This window comes from Trichosurus vulpecula, chromosome 3, assembly GCF_011100635.1.
Source record: "Trichosurus vulpecula isolate mTriVul1 chromosome 3, mTriVul1.pri, whole genome shotgun sequence".
NCBI lineage: Eukaryota > Metazoa > Chordata > Mammalia > Diprotodontia > Phalangeridae > Trichosurus > Trichosurus vulpecula.
The window spans coordinates 395,020,596-395,044,989 of NC_050575.1; positions in this window are offsets into that span (position 1 = coordinate 395,020,596).

Below are 24,394 nucleotides of genomic sequence, written 5' to 3' on the forward strand. Positions count from 1 at the left end.
TTTGAAACAAGGCTGCATATACAACCCCTTTATTGAAATAGTTCTCTCTAAAACTACCACTGGATAGCTAATTGTTATCTGGATAGCCAAACTGTATAGCCTCTCCTCAGTCCTCGTCCTCCTTGATGTCTCTGTGGCTTTTGATGGTGCTGGCCACTCCATCCACTAGATGCCCTTTTCTCCCTCAGTTTCCTTGACTCCACTCTCTTCTGGTTTGTCTCTTTTCTGTCATAAGATCATAATATTATATTTTTATAGATCCAACTTCCTAATGTTTTAGATGAAGAAATTGGGACCTGCTGTGGCTACTAGCCCACGGTGGACTAAACATGTCATAGCTGAAGCTCAATTAATGGCAGATATAGCATAGCATTCTAAGATCCTGGGACACGATGGTTTTGCAGGGAAGGGTAGGTAACTGATAGTAGGCAATAGAGAAAAGCCCAGACACTCAATTGTCAGGAAAGTATGATAGTGGATCCCAGGAATTCAGACGTGAGGATTGAGGTTCAGAGGCAGGATTCCATTTTCTAAAAAGTACTGGAGTTGGGAGGGGAGAAGAGCAATCAGAGGAAGAGAGGCAAGTGGGAGCTGGGCTACAAGGAACAAGGCAAAAGTCCAGTTACTGGACTTGGTATAAAATTCAAAGCAGTACCAGGAAGTAAAACTGACTTCATGCTAAGTCTAAAAGGGTACACACTTACAGAAATACGTATTTTTCCCCTAAAAGATACTTTGGCTGCATCCTAAAAGTTTTTGTCTCATTTTTATAATTTTCTTTGATTAAATTATCTGCTCTTTCTATGATTTATTCTTTGACCCACACATTCTTTAGGATTATATTAGTCTCCACTTAAGTCTTAATCTTTTCTTCAAATTGCCTTTAATGATTATACCTTTTATTGTGTGATGACCAGAAAAAGGTTTTTAATATTTTTTTTCTGGATGTGTTGTGAGTTTTTGATGCACTAGTGCTTGGTCAATTTTTGTAAAGGTATCATACAAAGATTAAATACTTATACGCATATAAATAATATCTGTAATATATAAAGAATATATGTATGTGTATGTGTATATGCATATATGTATGGGCTCTTTATTATTCCAATTCAACAGTTGCCAGAGTTCTATCATATTTAAGCTTTTCTAAAACTGAATGAAGATCTTTAACTCCTTTCTTGTCTATATTGGCTAGATATGTTCAGTTTTGAGTTTCTTTAAGAAAGACCTAGACTCTTTGCTTTGCCTCCTGGTTCTAATAGTTCTGGACAGTTTTCTTTTATGATCTCTTAAAATATTTTGTTTGGTCATAAGTCTCACTAGGAATTCTGGTGAGTTTTAAATTATTTGTTCTTGTCCTGATTACTAGGTCAGTTGTTTTTGATAGTAGATATCTCACTTACTCTTCTAATTTCTTGAATTGTTTTACTTTTTTCTTATATTTCTTATTACTTCATTGAATCATTGAGTTCTGTTTGCTCCATTCTATTTTTTGAAAGTATCAACTCTTTGGGTAATAAGTCCACTTTTCACTCCTTGCTGCAAATTCTCCTTATCATTTTTATCTGTTGCTTAAGTTGTTCCTTCATTTCTTCCATCCATTCTGTCAGACCTGGTGGTCTTCCATTCTTTTTTCCAAAGTTCTATTTGTGATTATTTTGGAATTATCTCCTTCTTCTGACATTTTATATAGTATTCTTTTAACCCACAGCATTTTTTTCATTATAGTAAAGGGTTTTTATTTGTTTGCTCATGTCTATTCATTCAGTCCTTACATTAAGACTTCATGACAAAGCCAGGCACTGGTGTCTCCCACAGTCTTGGACAGGGTCACTAGGCCTAGCTTGTATTCTACAACTAGTTCCAGAATAGAAAGATGTTATATGGGGCTACCTGCTGTAGTCTGGACATTGATAACCTGTAGCCTCTAGAAAGGTGGCTCACTAGGACAAGGTTGTGTCTTTTTCTCTGTCTTCTCCCAGCCTGGGACCAGAGTTAGATGTAGCGCTGGTGCCAAGTCCCACACATTGCCCTAGTCTGCAGCTATGCTCCAATTCCTAGGGATTTCCCACCCCCCTGAGTATTCTGGCTTTGCCTGTTTCCTTGTGTAGCCACAACCTGGAGGTTCATTGCTTTGGCTCTTGCCGCCTGAAGTGGCCTGATCTTGGATCACTGGTTTAAAGCTGATGTCCTAGGGCCTCCACAGATCTCTGGTTGTGCCAGCCCACCCCTTTGACTATCATCAAACATATACTCTTGGCATGGTTATTAACAGGTATTTTTGAAGTTATACTCTTTACATGATTGTTATATGATAATAGTCTTTTGTTAAAAAGGACTTCAGCTTTTCAATAATTCAGCTTTCTCTCTCTTTACTTTTTTGCACAGATGCCTCTTTCTGTTTTGAGCCACTCTTCTCTCTCCACCTTATCCTCCCTCCCCATACCTTTAAATTAAATTATTTTTACATGATTTATTCCAAAGGTCATAATTATACAACCAAATTTCTACCAAAGAAACAGCTTCAGTTTTTTTTAAAGAGACCATTTAGCTGTGTTTGAATATAACACAGTACCAAAATCTAAGTATGCATCTTCCCTTAATCTTTTATATCATATCCAAGCCATTGTGCAACGGACCAACTGTGCCAAATAAAGACAAGATCTCCGCTCTGATGAGTTCATAATCAACCAGGAGCTATAGTATAAATTAAGGCAACCTGGACAAACACAATACAAGTAAATGCTGTAGGTAATATAATCAGAGATTGTCAGGGGTAAAGGGAGCCTGAAAAATTCATTCCCTTTGCAGCAGGGCAAGAACATGCCAAATCAACTCAGGACAGATAAGAATCTAATTTATTTTAAATGAAACTAAGAGTAGGTCATCCATTCCATATATTCTATACTTAAGATGTTCCATCTTTGATGGAGACATAGAGGGCCTAGTGACCATTGTTTCTGTCAGAAGTCCTCATGTACTTGGAGAGAGATGCTCATCCTTCTCATCTCTGGAATGAAGAGCTGGACATTGATAGGAGAAAGAAGATGTGCTCTGAAATAGAGGATGTCCCCAAAGTCTTTCATGGAGTTTTAAGCCTTAATAGCTTACAATTGCACTGAAGCTTTGGGGATACCCTGTATATAAAGTAGGAAAGCTAAAAGAAACCTAGTTTGTAAAATACTCACAGGAAAGTAAAAGAAGTAGAGGGATCCTTAGGAAGAAAGATGCAGAAAGAATGGGAAGTGTAAGCCAGACGTTATGTTTGTGAGGGACATGAAGAGAACATTCTTGACATTTCTTGACATTTTGATAGTATTTCATGCTTTACAAAGTTCTTTGACTACCTACCTGATCCTCACAATAACTTGAGAAATGAACAATGCAAATGTCATTGTTCCCATTTCATATAAGAGAAAGCTGAGGTTCAGGAAGGGAGAGTGACTTGCCCACTCAAAGTCACAGAGGGAGAACTCCAAACCAGGTGTCCTGACAAGGAGGGGAAGAAATACCACAGGGCATGCTATCTGGAGTGCTCAAATAGAAAGGCATCCTTGGTTAGAAATTGTAATAGCTGGCAAAATCTATCTTAAGCATGAACTTAATACTAAGAAGAAAACAGAAAGACTTCAGAAAATAAAAAAATTATAAAACAAAAGCATACAAAATGGTAAGAATGATAGTGACATTTGGAATAACTGAGAAAAATGAACTGGGGAATTGGGTGGAGATTGGTCAGGAAAACAGCCATAAAAATTAATTTGTTTCAAAGATCTGGAGCCAATCCAGTCATTTAGGGGGAAAAAATGCACCTGAAAACAAGTCTTGAAATTGATCAGTAAACATTTACTAAGTACCTACTATGTGCCAAGTACTGTTAAGTGCTCAGTATACCAAGAAAAGTAAAAGACAGTCCCTGCTCTCAAGGGATTCACAATCTAATGGGGAGGAGGGAGGGTGAACAATATGCAAATAATTATGTACAAACAAGCTCTAGACTGGATAAATTGGAAATAATCAACAGAAGGAAGACACTAGAATTAGGAGGAACTGAGAAAGGCTTCCTATAAAAGATGGGATTTTAGCTCTTGAAGGAATCCAGGGAAGTCTGGAGGTAGAGTTAAAAAGGAAGAATATTCTAGGTAAGGGGATAACCAGAGAAAATGCAGAGTAGGGAACATGAGTATCTATTTCTTAGAACAGGCAGAAGACCAGTGAAAGGAGACAGGAAAGGTGGGAGGGGGACAGATTGTGAAGGCCTTTGAATGCTAAACAGAGGATTTCATATTTGATCCTGGAGGTGACAGAAATGGCTGGAGTTTATTGAATAAGGGCTAAGTGACATGGTCTGACTTGTGCTTTGGAAAGATCAATTTGACAGCTGATTACAGGATAGACTGGAATAGGGAGAGACTTGCGGCGGGCTGGTTAACCAACAAGTTATTCCAAGAGGTCAGGCATGAGGTGATACAGGCTTGCATCAACGGTGGCAATGTCCAAGGAGAGAAGGAGGCACATATGAGAGGTCTTACCAAGGTGAAATTGACAAGCCTTGGCAACCAACTGGATAGTGGGGTTGAGAAAGAGTAAGAAATTGAGGAATACACCTAGATTGTAAGGCCAAGGGAATAGAAGGATGGTGTTGCCCCTGACAAAAATAAGGAAATTTGGAAGGGGGGTAGTGTTGGGGGGAGAAAGATAATGAGTTCTGTTTTGGACATGTTGAGTTTAAGATATGTATGGGACATCCAGTTTGAGATGTCTAATAGATACAACACTAAAGGTCATCAGAGAGATTAAAGCAAGAGAAAGTAGTTTTGAGAATCATCCACATAAAGATGAAAAGTTCTGGAAAAGAAGAAAATACTATCTTGGATGACAAATATTTGAAATATCAAATTATCCTAATTCTAAGGTGACCCAAGATCTTCCTTTCTCATATGAAAGTGCTTCTCATTTGAGGGGCCTCTGCCTGGGCCCTTTCCTTAGTTCAAATAAGCATTTAAAAACTAAGATATCACCGGCATGTAGGCCTGGATTTAAAAGGCTGTTTTAGGGCATGACTTGTCTGCAGGAACTGAGAAGTATCTTAAAACTGTGCTCAGATGGCTGGGGATATATCAGGGTTTCCTATCCTTTGTCAGATTTGATCCATAACTCCCATCACTTTTCTTCCCCTGCCCCCACTTAATAGTACTGTATTTTTTCCAATTACATGCAAAGACAGTTTTCAACATTCTTTTACAAGATTTTGATTCCAATTTTTTTCTCCCTCCCTCCCCTCCCTCTTCCCCCAGATAGCATGCAACCTGATATAGGGTATACATGTGCAATCATGGTAAAAATGTTTCCACATTAGGCATGTTGTGAAAGAAGAACCGGAGCAAAAGGGAAAAACCATGTGAAAGAAAAAAACAGCAAAAAAAATAGTCTGCTTCTACCTGCATTCAGAGTCCATAGTCTTTTCTCTGGATGTGGACAGCATTTTCCATCATGAATCCCTTGGAGTTGTCTTAGATCATTGCATTGCTGAGAAGAGAACTAAGTTTATCAAAATTAGTCATTGCACAACATAGCTGTTACTGTATACAGTGTTCTCCTGGTTCTGCTCACTTCACTCAGCATCAGTTCATGTAAGTCTTTCTAGGTTTTTCTGAAGTACACCTGCTCGTCATTTTTTAAAGCACAATAGTATTCCATTACATTCATCTACCGAAACTTGTTCAGCCATTCCCAAATTGATGGGCATCCCCTTAATTTCCAATTCTTTGCCCCCACAAAAAAAGCTGCTATAAATATTTTTGTACCTGTGGGTCATTTTCCCATTTTTATGATCTCTTTGGGATATAGCCCTAGAAGTAGTATTGCTGGATCAAAGGGTATGCATAGTTTTATAGCCCTTTGGGTATAGTTCCAAATTGCTCTCCAGAATGGTTGGATCAGTTTACAACTCCACCAACAATGCATTAGTGTTCCAATTTTCTCACATCTTCTCCAACATTTATCATTTTCCTTTTTTGTCATGTTAGCCAATCTGATAGGTATGAGGTGGTACCTCAGAGTTGTTTTAATTTCCATTTCCCTAATCAATAGTGATTTAGAGCATTTTTTTCATATGATTGTAGGTAGCTTTAATTTCTTTATCTGGAAATTGACTGTTCATATCCTTTGACCATTAATCAATTGACTCCCATAAATTTTCACTTATGTTATTGTGCCTTCATTTTATTGGTTTAAAAAAAACTCCAGTTAACTCCTAGTTTTATCATTCCTTTATTTTATTGATTAAAAAAACCCAGCTCCTAGTTTTATTTAACTTGATAATATTTTTCATTTTTAATTTTATCTCTGCTTTGATTTTCAGAATTTCTATCTTAGTGTTTAATTGGAGTTTTAAAATTTGCTCATTTCTCCCCATTGTTTCTCAGGATTTTGTCTGCATTTTCTCCCCTTACCTTGTTTAAAGGAGAAATGGTATACAGGAAAGAGGCCTGGATTTGGAGCTAAAGGGGCTTAGGTTAGGATCCTAGCAATGCCACTTAGTATTTGTGCAACCTAGGAGATCTCTGGACTTCATTTTCCTCTGTTGTACAATGAGAGGGATGAATTCGATGAGTTCTAAATTCCCTTCTAGCTCAGAAACGATCCTCCTGTGACTCTCGTGCTAGCGTCCAAGTACCCTGACTCACTTTAACAACCGCTTGTTCAGCACTTATTCTATTTCAGATTCTATGTCGAGGGCTGAGGAAATAAGGACAAACACGAGAATAGTCCTGCCCTGAAGGAGCTTATATTCCGCCACATTCATCCACCTCTGCAGAAGAAGATGAAATACCTTGACTCTTACACAAGGAGATCAGCACAAGAAAGGCCAAACTTTTTTTTTTTTTAAAGAAATCCAAATTTACCCACCATGGTAAATCTGGAGCAGGCATATATCTACTTAATATGAGATTATATCGGATTTTTCAGGGTTCTCAGGTGCTAGGAACATCTTTGATTTCACCTTAAATCTTCTTGTTGTTTGTCCTTCATTCTCAAAGAGGACCAGTGACATCACAAGGGTGCTGTCCCGACTTGTGCGTGAATTGGAGCTGGGCAAAGTTAAATCTTAGTAAATCTAAAATATACCTGGAAAGTATAGGGTATGGTTAACAATGATGACACGGAACAGTGCCCTATATTAAATTGGACACTTTTAAATGCTAGAGATTTTCTCAGTAAAACTTGTAGGGGGGGCGTAGTTAGAAGAAAAATCAATATCACTGGGGAAGGGAACCCCTCTTTGCACATCGCTAATTAGTTATAGTAGAATCTGATGGATTTCCATATTACCATTGGATCAAACCTTAAAATTGGCTTTGATCCCAGATTCATTCTAGACATATGGTACATGCTCCAGAAGACACTCCATTCCAGGCAATCAAAGGCTTTCTCAGCATTGAATGATCCCTCCAAGATCACTCAGTTCACATCCCTTCTGCATTATGCTTAGCATCTGTCTAATGTTGTCTACAGCAACTCTCCCTGGAATTAGCCTGGAAGACCTCCATTTATAGGCCCAGGCAAAGGGTCTTCAAGCTGGTTTGCTCCAACTTTGGCTTGAACCTTCAAAATCCATATTAATAAGTGAAACCAGGCAGAAAGAAGTACAGCTCTTCAGATCTTTTTTTTTTAATAAATCAAATGAATATTGGCCATATTGTTTATATTAGGGCATGAACCCCTCCGTAAAGCCATTGTACACTCGAATAATGGAGTTGGAAAAGGGTTTCTGTATTTCTCTGGGTAATCAATATCAAAGCTGCTGATGCAAATTTATTTGAACCCCAGGGAACATATCTTTTGAAGTTCTGGGAAAATTTAAAATATAGCATACAATCAGTAAGTGGACAAAACACCCCTGGCTGTCAATGGTGTTCATTTTCATTTGGGGAGGAAATATGTCTTTAAATGGAATATTCTCTCCGCTCCTGAACTCTTCCTTACCCTGAATCATTTCTTTGGCAAAGGGGGCTCATGAATGACAACTGAGCAGAAAACACTCCAGTTTGGTCATAATTAGGAGTGCTCACAGAAGGCAGATATTAGCCTCCTGTTCCCGAAGCCTGACTCCTCCAATCCAAGAGGGCTTCTTTTCCTCTCACCCTTTTGTAATATTCTTGTACTCAAGAGGATGGGTGTACTTGAATTCACCATCCCTGGCCCTCTTCTCTCATCTAGCTCCCCAAGATTTCCTAACCAGTGGTGAAGCCCCAGCTAGCCAGAGGTGATTTGGCTTGGAGGCTTTCTCTGAAGGGTGTTTCCTGGGGCATTAAAAAAAATATGATGTGTCTATGAGATTAAATATATATATTTTTTTCATTACTGCCTATTTTCACAGTCTGCTGAGCAAAAACACAAAGCGATTCTCTTGCTACCCCCTTTCTCCCTTTCTCCCTTCCCTCTGCCTTCTTCCCCTGTGGAGTTCAAATTAAAGAAAGGCGAAAATTGAAGCTGTTGTACGCAAGGCGATTGCAACATGCATATTTGATTTTTATGATGGATCTAAATTGCTGAATAAGGCCATGGAACAAAGGGAGACTGCGGCTTCCTGCCCATCACAGGCAGCCACTGAATGTAGAACAAAAGCTTCGACCATTAGGGGCTCAGCAGGGAGACACATTATATAAATGACTTTGTCTTCTCTGCCCCCTCCCCCCCACAGGGTGCACTGGACAGGGATGGGGAGGAGGGGGTTATGATTTGCTGGCAAAGGAGATGAGAATTCTTGGGAGCGGAGATGGGAATGGAAATTAACAATGTGTTTTGATTCAAAAGGGCTGCGCTTCATTCCCTGGACAAGCCAGGCCTCTGAGAGCTGTGGTCAGAGCGCCACCTAAGAGAGACTTCTCTTTTAGGAAACGTGGGGGCCTTAGCTATGAATGAACCTGTGGCTCTGTTCTGTTTTTAGAAAAGAGGGAGAACCAAAAGCTCTCTTTGCCAGCCAATAAGGTTGAGTCCTTGAAAAAAAAAATCTGAATCCTGAGAGAGGCCTGGGGTCATAGCCTTATGCCCCAAAGTAATTCCCAGGCGTGCTTAATGGATAAATGGACATAGAAGAGGTTGGCCTCTGAAGCAAACTAACAGACATGCTCCTTTCCCTCCCCCAGCTTTGAGTTTCTCTTTTGGGAAGAAACAAATGTTGTACATTCTTCCTCTGGAGTCAACTTGCCTTTGTGAAGGCAATCCTTTTTCGTGGTGATCTGAGAAGGTGCTATTCTTTTAAGTGGGTCTCAAAAAAGCAACAGTGAGAGGTGCTATAAAGATTTATTCAAAGGAAAATAGTTTGTAAATCAAGCTCAGGTTTTCTAGAAAGGCCTTGCATCACATCTCTTCAATTACGGACAAGAGTTACACAGAATGAAAAAGATTTGGCTGGGTGTGGAAGGGCGCCCACATCGATAAGACTCCTACTACTCCCAAGAGCCCTGCTGAGCTGGAGGTGGGGAGGGAACACAGAATCCCATTTTGGGGATGAGAAGACAGGCACATGGAGTGCTGAATTTTAATTTGCAAATTGAAAAAAGACTGAGACCAGAACTGGTATTTTACCTGGTGTGCAGAAAGGCTTACCTCTAATATCATCTCACTTCTCCTTCCCTCACCTTCCACTCTCAAATCATCAATGCCAATCTGGTGGGAGATACCACCACATTAGCAGGAATCCATTTCAGAAAATTTTCTAAAATACTTGTAGCAGTTTTTAGAATCAGTTTCTCTAACACAGGGATTCTTAACCTTGTGCATGATTGTGTGTGTGTGTGTGTGTGTGTGTGTGTGTGTGTGTGTGTGTGGTGTGTGTGTGTGTGTGTGTGTGTGTAGGACCCCTTTGGCAGTCTGGTGAAGCCAATGGACCCCTTCTCAGAATAATATTCTTAAATGTATAAAATAAAATATAAAAGATTATAAGAAAAACCAATTATGGTGAATTTGTTTTGTAATGTAAAAACAAGTTTACAGACCCCAGGTTAAGAACCCCTGATCTAATAGGTTAGGACTAGCAGCTCTGCTTTCATTTGAAGGAACAGAAACCTTTCTGTCAAAAGCAGCAGACCCAGAAGAGAGAAAAGAGCCAGAATGCAGAGCTGCCCCAACAGCAGTTTGAAGGCCAGCAGAGACCCCCAGGTAAGGGTGTGAAAAGTCCTACATAAGCTAATTGTGGCCAACTCCTAGGAGATGGGCTAACAGAAAATCTATGAAAAAGAAAACAGCTCTTGTTTCCTTACTATACTATATTCCTGATCCTGTGACTTTTAGTTATATCTCAAAGCAGGCAATTAATTTAAAATGAGGTGGAGTCTCCTGAGCGACTTGTTTGCAAAGGCACAGAGGTTATGGACAAGACTAATGGTAGACAATCTTTACAAAATAATTCAGTTCTAATCAGCAGAGGTGACCAAACCAGCTCTTTGCCAGCTCCGCTGGGTTTCATTTTGAGGTGGTTACATTTTTTTCTAGGTGGAAAATGGCCTGTTAATCAGTCGACCAGTCACATGCCTTCTTTATAAAGGCCGTTAAATGGATTAGCGACACTGAAGAGATTTATGCCCTGAAGAGACCTTAAACAGCTGGTATAAAGGGATGGTCAGTCCCAGGACTGGAGAGGCCTTTGGCCTGGAATGGGGATGGGAATGCTTGATATGGCTGCAGGAACAGATGAATAGGCTAAGAGACAGAAGAGGCTGCAATTGATGAGCTTTAACCACCTGGATTTCACCAGATAGAATTTATCTGTCTCAACAAAGATCAAATATGGGAGTCAAATAATTCATGCATTAACCCTTTAGGTCACTGGACACCATCAACCTAGTCTTCTCTTATTATGGATTATCTGTCACATTTATTTCTTTAGGGACCAGACCTGTGATTTCATTTGGTGTAGTTAATTCCCAACGAGAAAATTCCTTCCACCAATGCAGAAAGAGCCCTAGAGAATTGCCTGGGGGTACAAAAAGGCCAAGGGACTCATCCAGGGTCATACAACCAATGGGGGGACTGGACTCTAAGTATGGCTCTCTATCTACTGGGCCAAGCTGCTTCTTATCACATTATTCAATATAATAATAAAATGGTCTATTTATCATATCCATAATCTTTGAGTTTCCTGAGACTTAAAGTCAATGCTGAACTCTTAGAAATATCTATCAATCATACTTCATAATAAAATCTGGTTTGGGAAGGTATCTAACATGGTAGAAGGAACTCAGAGTTTCTGATCCATTTAGCCAAATGTTCCTTCCTTCCTTCCTTCCTTCCTTCCTTCCTTCCTTCCTTCCTTCCTTCCTTCCTTCCTTCCTTCCTTCCCTCCTTTTCTCCCTCCCTCCCTCCTTCCTTCCTTCCCTCCTTCCTTCCTTTCCTCCTTCCCTCCTTCCTTCCCTCCCTCCTTCCTTCCTTTCCTTTCCTCCTTCCCTCCTTCCTTCCTTCCTTCCCTCCCTCCTTCCTTCCTTCTCCCTCCCTCCCTCCTTCCTTCCCTCCCTCCTTCCTTCCTTCCCTCCTTCCTTCCTTTCCTTTCCTCCTTCCCTCCTTCCTTCCCTCCCTCCTTCCTTCCTTTCCTTTCCTCCTTCCCTCCTTCCTTCCTTCCCTCCTTCCTTCCTTCCCTCCCTCCTTCCTTCCTTCTCCCTCCCTCCCTCCTTCCTTCCTTCCCTCCTTCCTTCCTTCCTCCCTCCTTCCTTCTTTTCTTCCTTCTTTCCCTTTCTTTCTTTCATTAAAAAAAATCTCTTGTTAAACAGCTTACTGGGTTCAGAGCTCGGCACCCGATGCTAGGATACATAATAGCTAGGCTTTGTATCATACTTTAAGGTTTGCAGAGCGCTTTACAGATGTTTCATCTGATCCAGCAACCGTAGGAGGTAGGCGCCATTATTGCCCCCAATTTACAGATGGGGAAACTGAGGCAGACAGTAAATTGACTTACCAGAGGTCACATAGCTAGTCACACATCCTCCAAGACTGGATTTGAACTCAGGTCTTCCTGACTCTAGGCCACCTAGCTACCTAATATATTAAGTTTAGCTGAGATACAGACCCTACATTCATGGAACATACAGTGTCATAGAAACAAAATTACAAGATTTTAAAAATCTAAACTTTAGACGAAATGTTCTTTCTGCGCTGACCAGGGCTTAGCACATAGTAGGTACTTCATCAATGCTAGCTGACTGACCATAGAGTCATTTGACCTATTTTTAAATTTTATTTTTCTTCAGAACCTAACAAACATCAGATAAAACGGGTATTTCTGTAGGCACAGTAGATTCATTCCATCTGAATACTTGTTCAAGCTAAACTTTATACAAAATGTTTCTTCTTTCTACGACCCAATTTTATACTTTGGCTATTGGAAAGCACGGAGATGACTTAGCACAGAATCCGCCGAGGGCTGACAGTTGGGTTTTCAAATCTGTTCCCACCAGAACATAAGCTTTGCCCTGGATGTGGACAGCTGAAGTTTCTAGACAAGTTTTGTACCATGTATCACCAATTCCATACAAGCTGTGATTCTGGAAAAACCGGCCAATTATTAATTTAAGGAATTCGTATGGTATAGCTTGCATGCAGGACAAATATTTGATTTTCAAAGTGAGATCATAGAAACTTCAAGTATTGAATGGGGTTGTGTAAAAAGAGGATTTGAGTTTTTGTTTTACGTTTTTGTTTTTATTTTAGCTTGGCCTCAAAAGGCAGATCTAGGAATTATAGGTGGAAATTATAGAGAGACTGAGCTTGCAAAGAGTGGGTAGGTTACCTAAGCAGGGAATGGGCTTTCCCTCACTCCATAGTCAGTCAGTCAGTTGGCCAGTCAACAAGCATTTATTAAGCACCTACTGGGTACTGGACACTATGCTAAGAGCTAGGTATACAACAAAAGGGCAAAAACAGCCCCTGCCTTCAAGGAGTTCACATTCTAATGTTAGAGAAGGCACATTTGGTTAGGAATAAGTGACAGGGTGGAAACATGTGGCCTGGAGGCCCCATGTGGCCTTCTATGTCCTTGAGTGCAGCCTTTTTACTGAGTTCAAGTTTTATAGAACAAATCCTTTTATGAAAGGGATTCGTTCTGTGAAATTTGGATTCAGTCAAAGGGCCGCACTTGAGGACCCAGAAGGTCACATGTGGCCTCGAGCCACAGGTTCCCCACCCTGATACTAGATCATCTCTGAGGTCCCTTCCAACTTCAAGATTCTATGATTCTAAGAAGCAACCAAAGGAAATAGGAAGGGTTGGGAGGAGTAAATTAACTTGGACCCAGATGGTTCAGCACATTAAACCAATAACCCCAGTGTCTTAAAAGAAACCATACATTTGTCAAAATGCCTCTGCCAAAGGTGCCTCAGTACTGACCGAGCCCCTGATGTTCAAAGATATTTCTTAACCTTTTGAAGTCAGATTTTTATTGGTCTATCCCAGGGCTGCCAGGTTGAGGTCTTCCCCTACTGACAGTGGCCCCAGAAATCCAGACTAGCTCCCAAACATCTCTGGTCCTAACATTACCTAGGAAATGAAGTGAATTCTAAGGCATAAGAATGGTTTATGGTGGGCTCAGCAGTTTGAATTGGTCTAAGACCCTGGCCTTGATAAAGGCCTTGAACCCACTGAGGGTAGCAACTAGAAGCCTCCTAACCTCTCAGGGGCATCCTTGGGATGTGATTAGTTTTCAACATGCACAAGAACTACAGCTAATAGGAACACACTGCCTCCCCCCAGCTGAACCAGCACTGATCTGAATCAGAATGGCTTTGGGAAATCTGTAAGTTGAGAACCATTTGGCTTGTGGCATTCTGCTCCCTGTCGGCCACCATTTAACACCTGAGGAGTAGCTTAAACGATAGTTGGATTTGGCTTATTGCCTATTAACCTCAGATTTCCACTTGTCCTCGTCAGGCTTCTCTTTGTTCCCTACTTAAACTCTCCCAGGGCGATCCTTCAGTGACTCTCAGAGGAACATCCAAGGCAAAGCCCCAGTTAGGTGTAAATTATAACCTACATAATTGATTTTTAATACGTTTGAATTTTTCAAAATTCTTAATTTAAACACCAAATAAAATGAACATTTCCTAGTACAAAGTGGAACAGAGAAAGAGGATACAGGTGAAACTACACATCTCTTGTATATCCTTTGCTTTTCCTTTTAAGTGTATTTATAAATTCAACCTGTAACTTTCAAGGCTGTCTTGCATTCAATGATTCCTCATGGCCTTCCTTCTGTAAGTACATTTTAAAAAATGCTTCAATAACCATCTTTTTCTTTCTTTCTTCCTCCCTTCCTCCCATTCTCCCTTTCTCTCTTCCTTCCCTCCTTCCTTCCTTCCTTCCCTCCCTCCTTCCCTTCTTTCTTCCTTCCTTTATTTCTTTCTCTTTGTTTCTTTCTTTCTTCTTTCCTTCCTTCCTTCCTTTCTTTCTTTCTTTCTTTCTTTCTTTCTTTCTTTCTTTCTTCCTTCCTTCCTTCCTTCCTTTCTCTCTTCCTTCCTTCCTTTCTCTTTTTCTTCCTTCCTACTTTCGTTCCTTCCCTCCTTCCTTCCTTCCTTCCCTCCCTCCTTCCTTCCCTCCTTCCCCCTTTCCTTCCTTCCTTTTTCCTTCTTTCTTTCTTTCTTTCTTTCTTTCTTTCTTTCTTTCTTTCTTCCTTCCTTCCTTCCTTCCTTTCTCTTTTTCTTCCTTCCTACTTTCCTTCCTTCCCTCCTTCCTTCCTTCTTTCCCTCCCTCCTTCCTTCCCTCCCTCTTTCCTTCCCTCCTTCCCCCTTTCCTTCTTTCCTTTTTTTCTTTCTTTCTTTCTTTTTTGCTTTCTTTTTCTTCTTTCTTTCTTCTTTTCTTTCCTCCTTCCCTCCTTCCCTTCAACCCTATCCTTTCCCTCCTTCCCTCTCACCTTCACTCCCCTATTGAATACAAAACAAAAAACAAACCTAGTGACAAACATGTAATCAAGCAAAATAATTTCCAACATTGGTTGAGTCTGAAAATGTATGCCTTGTTCTGCATCCTGAGTCATCACCTCTCTTGTCAAGAGGTGGGTAGCATGCCTCATCAGTCCTCCAGATTCATCAGTCTGCGTAATTAAACCAGTAGGAAATTGAGCCTGTATGAAAATATTTTTAACAACGGCTTTTTTAAAGTGGGTGCTGTTGAAATTTAAGGCATCTCCATAATAGCAATAACTCATTTTGAACATTTCTGGTCATCTCCTATAGTCTTGAATACAGTGAATATTGAAATTTTAAATGACAAACTAACTACTACCATACATGAATATTCATAACTGAGTTATTTCTGTCCTCCAGAAAACTCTTCAAAGTGCCTATGTGAGATCTGAAGCCAGTTTGTACCAGCTCAAGACAGCCAATTCTTAAATGTGCAGTGTGAGCTTTTATGCCTAGGAATTTAGTAAAGCTACAAATCAAGGCTTGACATATTGTTTTGGTGACTGTCTAGACTTAAGAAAGCAATGGAGAAAATATTAATAATGCAGATTAAGTTGAAAAAGTGTGTCAAGTATGCATTTCCCCCGCCACCCCCACCCCCACCCCAGACCTGGTTGTTAGACGGTTACCAACACATTCTCAGCTCTGAGCTATCCTTATCCCAACTTCCATTCCTACTGAGTCATCAGCTACATCTCCCCCTCAAAATTACAAGAGTACTTTTGAGGGGCCAGTAGTGATTTGCTGATATACTTCTCTCCCAAAATTAATCCCTAAGATTTTCAATTGCTTCTAGGCATCAGCAGAGACAGCACTGGACTTGGAGTTGGGAAGACCTGAGTTCAAATCCAGCCTCACACATATGAGCTGGGTGGCCCTGGGCAAGTTCCTTAACTTCTCACTGCCTCAGTTTCCTCACCTATAAAATGAGGATAATAATGGCACCTGCCTCCCAGAATTGTTGTGAGGATTAAATGAGATATTTATAAAGTACTTTGCAAACTGCATCTTAAAGCACTATATGAATTCTATCATCATCACCACCATCATCCTCACCACCACCACCATCATCACCACCACCATCATCATCACCACCACCTCATCATCACCACCACCATCATCATCATCCACTGACACACGATTCAGTCAGCCAGCCTTGGGTAGCTTTTAGAAAGAATTATTTACTAAGATGGTACAACAACAATTGGTATGAAACTTCTCCTCAAAACTCTGTGACACAGGGACAGCGAGGTGGCCCAGTGGATAGAGCTCTTAATAGAGTCTAGAATCAAGAGGACCTGAGTTCAAATCTGACCTCAGACGCTTACTACCTGCATGACCCTGGGCAAGTCACTTACCCCAATTGAATTGCCCCCCCCAAAACAAACAAAAAGGGCACTCTGTGACATGCTTTCTCCCAAGTATAGAGAGTCCAGGAGGAAGTGGGTACGGGCTTGAAGAGGATACAAACATCACAAAGGGGTAACTCCCAGGTTCCTGGTTTCTAGAAGTCTTATCTCAATCAGAGAATGAGGCATGGTGTAGTTTCTTTGGCAGTTTCCCCACCAAGCTCAGAGTCCAAAGTTTCTTTGATTTCTAGCGATGCAGACGCTGTCACTGGCTCATCTGGGAACTTAGCAATGGAGAGATGAGAAGTCCAACATCCTTCAGACCCTTTGAAGCTAGAAGGTTTTTTTCTGGTCAAAAAGGTAAGGGCAGGAGACCTGGCCAGAGCCAAGGCCTCTCCTTCCCATCTTCCCATTTCTTCTCAGCACTTCAATTTCAGGAAAAGCCTCCCATACCAGTTAACTCAACACTTTTATAGGGCACCAAGAGTGCAGAATGAGACCCAAAGACCAATTCAAATAGATCTCTTATCTGGAGTCATTTCACTTCATCAAATAAATGGCTTTCAAAGACTTTTCACACTGTCCAAGGCCTCTGAGTGATTCATTGAGAAGTGTTCTCCTATAGTCAAGGTATCAGGCTAACATGGGGTGGGGTGGTTTCAACTCCACCCTTATAAAAGGAAAATTAATATCTTACAAATATAATTATCAAACCTATAAAGCAAATCTAACTGCTGTCCAAACATGTATAATTACCAAAGCAAGTCTTTCTTTACTGAATTGACAGGTGTCTCCACCACTTTAAAAGGACACAAATAAAATTTAAATCATGTTTCTTGTTTTCTTCTCTTAAATGCATTCTGTACTGTATGAATCTTTTGGGTCAAGGACACACAAAATAACAAATAGGAAGAGCAAAGTTTTAAGAAGGTCAGATCTAATAACTAGAATGATAAAAATCAGAATGAGGTGCTCTTCTTTGTGCCATGTTCAGTTGCCATTCCTGGAGACCACATGGTAATCGAGTGGAGGTGGGAGGGGGTGGGAGGGTTCTGACCACCTAAGACTCGTTAATTCAGAGGTTCTTTTCCCCATTGGAGTATTCCAAGACATTTAATGCCTCCTTCCTTTCCTTCCTCTCTTCTTTTCTTCCTCACTTCCCCTCCTTCCTCTTTTTTCCCTTCCTTCCTTCCATTCTTCTTCTTCCCTTTTACCCTCTCTTTCTTCTTCTTCTGAAAGTCCTCTGATTGGCTGATGAATTGGAAGAACTGAGGACCCATGAAAGTTTTTAAAAGAAGAAGTAGGTTTTGTCCTGACTTTTCTTTTTGAGTAATATTTTTACCCAATTACATGTATAAACAATTTTTAACATTCATTTTTTTAAATTTTGAGTTCCAGAATTTCTCCCTCCTTCCCTCACCTCCCCCATCCCTGGTACAGTAAGCAATTTGATATACGTTATACATGTTCAGTCATGCAAAACATATTACCATGTTAGTCATGTAGCGAAAGAAGACACATACACAAAGGGGAAAAAATGAAAAAAATACGGAAAGTGAAAAACAGCATTCTTCAATCTGCATTCAGACTACATTAGTTCTTTCTCTGGAGGTGGATAGCATTTTCCATCATGAGTCCTTTGGAATTGTCTTGGATCATTGTATTGCTGAGAAGAGCTAAGTCATTCACAGTTGATCGTCATCCAATATTGCTGTTACTGTATACAATGTTCTCCTGGTTCTGTTTACTTCACATTGCATCAGTTCATATAAACTTTTCCAGGTTTTTCTGAAATCAGCCTGTTCATCATCTCTTGTAGCACAACAGTATTCCATCACAATAGTACACCACAGCTTGTTCAGCCACTCCCCAAATGAAGGGCATCCCCTCAATTCCCAATTCTTTGCCACTACAAGAAGAGCTGCTAAAAATATTTTTCTACAAATAGATCCTTTTCCCTTTTGTTTTTTAAGCCTCTTTGAGATACAGACCTGGCAGAGGTATTGCTGGATCAAAGGCTATGTATAAATAGCCCCTTGGGCATAATTCCAAATTGCTCTCCAGAATGCAGACCTTTCTTTTTGCAGCAGCTTTCGAGGTGACAAGAGGTAACTTTAAGGAGGAGGGGAGAAGGGTTGATTTTCTTTACCTTAGCATTAGCCTTGGGCTCAACCAATGCAACTTTTACCTGGGCCCTTAGCTGCCTTTAACTCTTTTCTGTTTCCTTCCTTTAGCATTGACCATGTGAACATCAAAAAGTTGGGAGATGTTGCACTAGAAGCCCATGAAAGCTGATGTCTTCAACTGTCTAGCTGCCCAAACAGCAGAGGAAGAGTGTCTAAGCATCAGCAGAAGTGGACTGGGGCCAAGGGAGGAGTTGGAATTGGAGAGAAGGTCTCCAGAAAGATGAAGCCTGGCTGATTCATTGGATAATGCCAATGCAGATAAAATGTCATGTGGTTAATTAGCAGTCTTTCTAATAATATCCTAATGAAGCTTGAATATTGGCCTCCCAGATGACTGTGCTAGTAGGAATAAGTGAGTTGCTAAAAACTTTGTTCTTTTTTTTCTTTTTTTTTAAAATTTAATATATTTAGTTTTCAGCATTGATTTTCACAAGAGTTTGAATTACAATTTTCTCCCCATTTCTACCCTCCCCCCCACTCCAAGATGGTGCATATTCTGGTTGCCCTGTTCCCCAGTCAGCCCTCCCTTCTGTCACCCCACTCCCCTCCCATCCCCCTTTCCCTTCCTTTCTTGTAGGGCAAGACAAATTTCTACGCCCCATTGCCTGTGTATCTAATTTTCTAGTTGTATGCAAAAACTTTTTTTTTTGTTTATGAACATCTGTTTTTAAAACTTTGAGTTCCAAATTCTCTCCCCTCTTCCCTTCCCACCCACCCTCCCTAAGAAGTCAAGCAATTCAACATAGGCCACATGCATATCATTATGTATAACCCTTCCACAATACTCATGTTGTGAAAGACTCACTATATTTTGCTCCTTCCTAACCTATCCCCCTTTATTGAATTTTCTCCCTTGACCCTGTCCCCTTTCCAAAGTGTTTGTTTTTGATTACCTCCACCCCCATTTGCCCTCCCTTCTATCATCCCCCCCTTTTTATCTTCTTCCTCCTTTTTTCCTGTGGGGTAAGATACCCAATTGAGTATGTATGGTATTCCCTCCTCAGGCCAAATCTGATGAGAGCAAGATTCACTCATTCCCCCTCACCTGACTTCTCTTCTCTTCCTACAGAACTGCTTTTTCTTGCCACTTTTATGCGAGATAATTTACCCCATTCTATCTCTCCCTATCTCCCTCTCTCAATATATTCCTCTCTCATCCCTTAATTTGATTTTATTTCTTTTAGATAACTTCCCTTCATCTTCAACTCACCCTATGCCTGCTCATTCTCTCTCTCTATATATATATATTTATATATATATATATATATATATACACATACATATACATACATACACTCTCACATATACATATATATACATAAACATATATATATATATATGCATATTCCATTCAGCTACCCTAATACTGAGGTCTCATGAATCATAGCCATCATCTTTCCATGTAGGAATGTAAACAAAAGGGTTCAATTTTAGTAAGTCCCTTGCAATTTCTTTTTCTTGTTCTTTTTCTTGATTACCTTTTCATGCTTCTCTTGATTCTTGTGTTTGAAAGTCAGATTTTCTATTCAGCTCTGGTCTTTCCACTGAGAAAGCTTGAAAGTCCTCTATTTTATTGAAAATCCATATTTTGCCTTGGAGCATGATACTCAGTTTTGCTGGGTAGGTGATTCTTGGTTTTAACCCTAGCTCCCATTGACCTCTGGAATATCGTATTCCAAGCCCTTTGATCTCTTAATGTAAAAGCTACCTGATCTTGGATTATTCTGATTATGTTTCCACAATACTCAAATTGTTTCTTTCTGGCTGCTTGCAGTATTTTCTCCTTGATCCGGGAGCTCTGGAATTTGCCTACAATATTCCTAGGAGATTTCTTTTTGGGATCTATTTGAGGAGGCGATCTGTGGATTCTTTCAATTTCTATTTTGCCCTGTGGCTCTAGAATATCAGGGCAGTTCTCCTTGATAATTTCTTGAAAGATGATATCTAGGCTCTTTTTTTGATCATGGCTTTCAGGTAGTCCAATAATTTTAAAATTATCTCTCCTGGATCTATTTTCCAGGTCAGTGCTTTTTCCAATGAGATATTTTACATTGTCTTCCATTTTTTTCATTCCTTTGGTTCTGTTTTATAATATCTTGATTTCTCATAAAGTCACTAGCTTCCACTTGCTCCAATCTAATTTTTAGGGTAGTATTTTCTTCAGTGGTCTTTTGGACCTCCTTTTCCATTTGGCTAATTCTGCCTTTCAAGGCATTCTTCTCCTCATTGGCTTTTTGGAGCTCTTTTGCCATTTGGGTTAGTCTATTTTTTAAGATGTTGTTTTCTTCAGTGTATTTTTCAGTATTTTTTTGGGTCTCCTTTAGCAAGTCATTGACTTGTTTTTCATGGTTTTCTCTCATCCTTTTCATTTCTCTTCCCAATTTTTCCTCTACTTCTCTAACTTGCTTTTCCAAATCCTTTTTGAGCTCTTCCATGGCCTGAGATCAGTTCATGTTTTTCTTGGAGGCTTTTGTGCTTTGATTTTGTTAACTTCTTCTGTCTGTATGTTTTGGTCTTCTTTGTCACCAAAGAAAGATTCCAGAGTCTGAGACTGAATCTGGGTGTGTTTTCACTGCCTGGCCATGTTCCCAGCCAACTAACTTGACCCTTGAGATTTTCAACGGGGTATGACTGCTTGTAGAGTTAAGAGAACTATGTTCCATGCTTGGGGGGATGTGCCAGCTCTGCCACACCAGCACTCCTCCTTCCCCAAGAACCCTCAACCGGGACTGGGCTTAGATCTTCAGCAGGCTGTGCGCTCCTGCTCTGATCCGCCACTTAATTCCTCCCACCAGGTGGGCCTGGGGCCGGAAGCAACTGCAGCTGTAGTTCTGTAGCTGCCCCACCTCCACTGCCCTGGGGTGGTAGCCGAACCACAAACTCCTTCCACTCCAGCAGCTTTTCCCACTAACCTTCTCTATTGTCTTTGGTGTTTGTGGGTTGAGAAGTCTGGTAACTGCTACAGCTCACTGATGCAGAGTGCTAGGGCACGCTCCGCCCGGTTCCTGGTCTGGTTGGTCCGCACCGCCCATGCTGGGCTCTGCTTCGCTCTGCTCCGCTCCCAGCTCCGCGCGGGATAGACCTTACCCAGAGACCATCCAGGCTGTCCTGGGCTGGAGCCCCGCTTCCCTCTGCTATTTTTTGGGTTCTGCAGTTCTAGAATTGGTTCAGAGCCATTTTTTCATAGGTTTTTAGAGGGACTCGGCAGGGAGCTCACTCTAGTCCTTGCTTTCCAGCCACCATCTTGGCTCCGCCCCTAAAGCCTCTGTTCTGATCATTCTGTAACGTGTGCTATGATTCTCCTATGCTAATCACAGCTTTCTTCAAGTAGGACTCTATTACCTAACAAGTACCAGATTCATGTTTGTACACTGAGTAACTTTTTTTTACTTTTCTCCTCTTGGGGGAAACCTTAGACTAGAGCCAAAAATGGAATTTTCCCTCGAGTAGCTGAGGTAGCTCAGGAGATACGGCCATGTATGTGAGAATGGAGAATCTAATTCCATTGAGTAGAGTTCAGGCTCCCCTAGAGCTGAACCTGGTTAAACATCAGTGGCAGGGACAGGGACAGGGAGGGAACAGTGGAGTCATCAACCCCTATGCCCTCAACTGAGCAATGCCTCTAGCCATTACGGTGGAGGGAAAAACTCTAGGACAGTGAGAAGAAGTCCAATGAACTCACTTATTAATCAGGCTGCTAGCTGGTACAGTGGATAGTGTGCTAGACCCAGAGTCAAGAAGGCATGAGTTCAAATGTGGTATTAGATATTTACTAGTTGTGTGACCTTGGACAAGTCATTTAATCTCTGCCTACCTCCGTTTTCTCCAGTCAAAAATAGTAATAGCACCTTCCTCCCAAGATTATTAAGAGTATAAAATGAGATATTTGTAAAGCACTTTGTAAACTTTAAAGCACTACATCAATGTGCTATTATTATTTTCAAATAGTATTTGTTAAGTACCCACTGTGTGCCAGATGCTGTGCTAAGTGCTAGAGATGCAAAGAAAGGCAAAAAACAGCCCTTGCTCTAAAAGAGTTCACAATCAAACAAGCAGGGACTGGGTTTTGCCTTTCTTTGTATCCTTAGTGTTTCCATGTTGCTTGGCACATAGTAGGTACTTAACAATTATTTGTTGACGAGTCAAGGGCTGGTGGGACAACAAGCAAAGAACAGTGTATAAATAAGGTGTAAACAGGATAAAGTGAAGGTAGTGTCAGATAGAAGGCGCTAAGGTTAAGGAGACCTGGAAAAGACTTCTTGCAGAAGGTGGGGCTTTAGCTGAGTTAGAGGACCTTCATTGAAATCCCAGGGCTACCACTTGCCGTTCATATGATCTTGGGCCCCTTAACCTCTCTGGGCTTCAGGTGTTGGACTAGGTTATCTCTCAGTTCCCTTCCCACTCAAAATCCTACAGTCCTCGAGAGTATTGGCAAATTGGTATTATCCCACTTGGCTCACCAATAATTTGTATTTAACAATATAATTAGATCTGGATTCTTTTAATTTGTCAAATAATTTTAAATGTCAATGGTACCAGAGATGTATGGAAAAAGCATTTGTTGAGTGCACTGTAGATACAAATAAAGCAAACATGGCAGTTCTTACCCTCAAGCAGATTACTTGCTAATGGGGGAAAAAACACATGAAGGAGAATGAGAAGGGAAAAGTCGTTGCTAGCTCTTTGTGACCCAGTTTGAGGTTTTCTCGGTAAAGATACTGGAATGCTTTGCCATTTCTTTCTCCAGCTTATTTTACAGATGAGGAAACAGAAGTAAGCAGGGCTCAGTGACTTACCCAGGATCACCCAGCTAGGGAGCATCCGAGGCTGGATTTGAACTCAGGTCTTCCTTTACTCCAGGCTTGGAGCTCTACTGTGCCACCTAGCTGCCCCAGAAGGGAAAAGGGCTTTCTGAGGACAGGAGGTCAGGAAATTTGACAAGTGAGTCCAGCTGGGAATCTTATCATTTACTTTAATCTTACAATTCTATCCAACTTTTTCCATCAAGATTTTCCTTATTATCAACCTAAATTTCCTTTTTAAAAAAGTTTCATTCCTTGATTTAATTCTCCTAGTTATACAACCTCCTATTTCTCCAGAAAGTTTAAAATGTTTATAAACAGCCAATTCTCATTTAGTCTTTGCTTAGTCAAGCTATACATGTTGAATTCTATTAATCTTTCCTCATAAATCAATCCCTCATAGCCCCTTAATCTCTGTAAATATGCCCTTATGAGTTTCCTCCAATTTCCTTTTAACAAGGTGTTCAAAAATGAACACAATTTCCTAGGGTGGTTTTGCCAAACGAATGGAATGAACACAACAATGCCCCTTTCAGTTACATTCCATTTTTTGTGAATTCCTGCTTGGCCAATCAAGAAAAAAAAGTTATTTCATCATTCTTTTCCTCATTCTCTGTCTCTATCCTTCCCTCACTCATCTTCACTAATTTTTGGCACCTTCAGTCTTGGTCTCTCCTCTCAGAGAACCTCTGCCACTGGTCTAAGGGAAGAAGGAAGGCCAAGTCTCCTAGTGACTGACTCCTGAGTCACTGATTTACTCTGAGGAGGAAAGCTTCCCTTCTCCTTCCACACAGCAACTGACTTCTCTTTAATGATCCTATTTATGATCACAGAAATCATACGTAGAAATACTCATATATTTATTACGGACAGAACACAAAAAACTAATTCAGAGTCAAAAAGAAAGATACTCTTTGTAAGGGCTAAATAGAAAATTAATTGGGGAAAGGCAGAGAGCTAGCAAAGTTAATTCAACTGGGGCTCGATTTAAGGCTATATGTTGACTTGTGACTGGCACTATCAAAGAGGATTGAGATCCCCAGTCAGTCAGGTTTGACCCAAACTCCTGTGGATGTGAAAAGGGAAAAGCTCTTTGAGCTGTC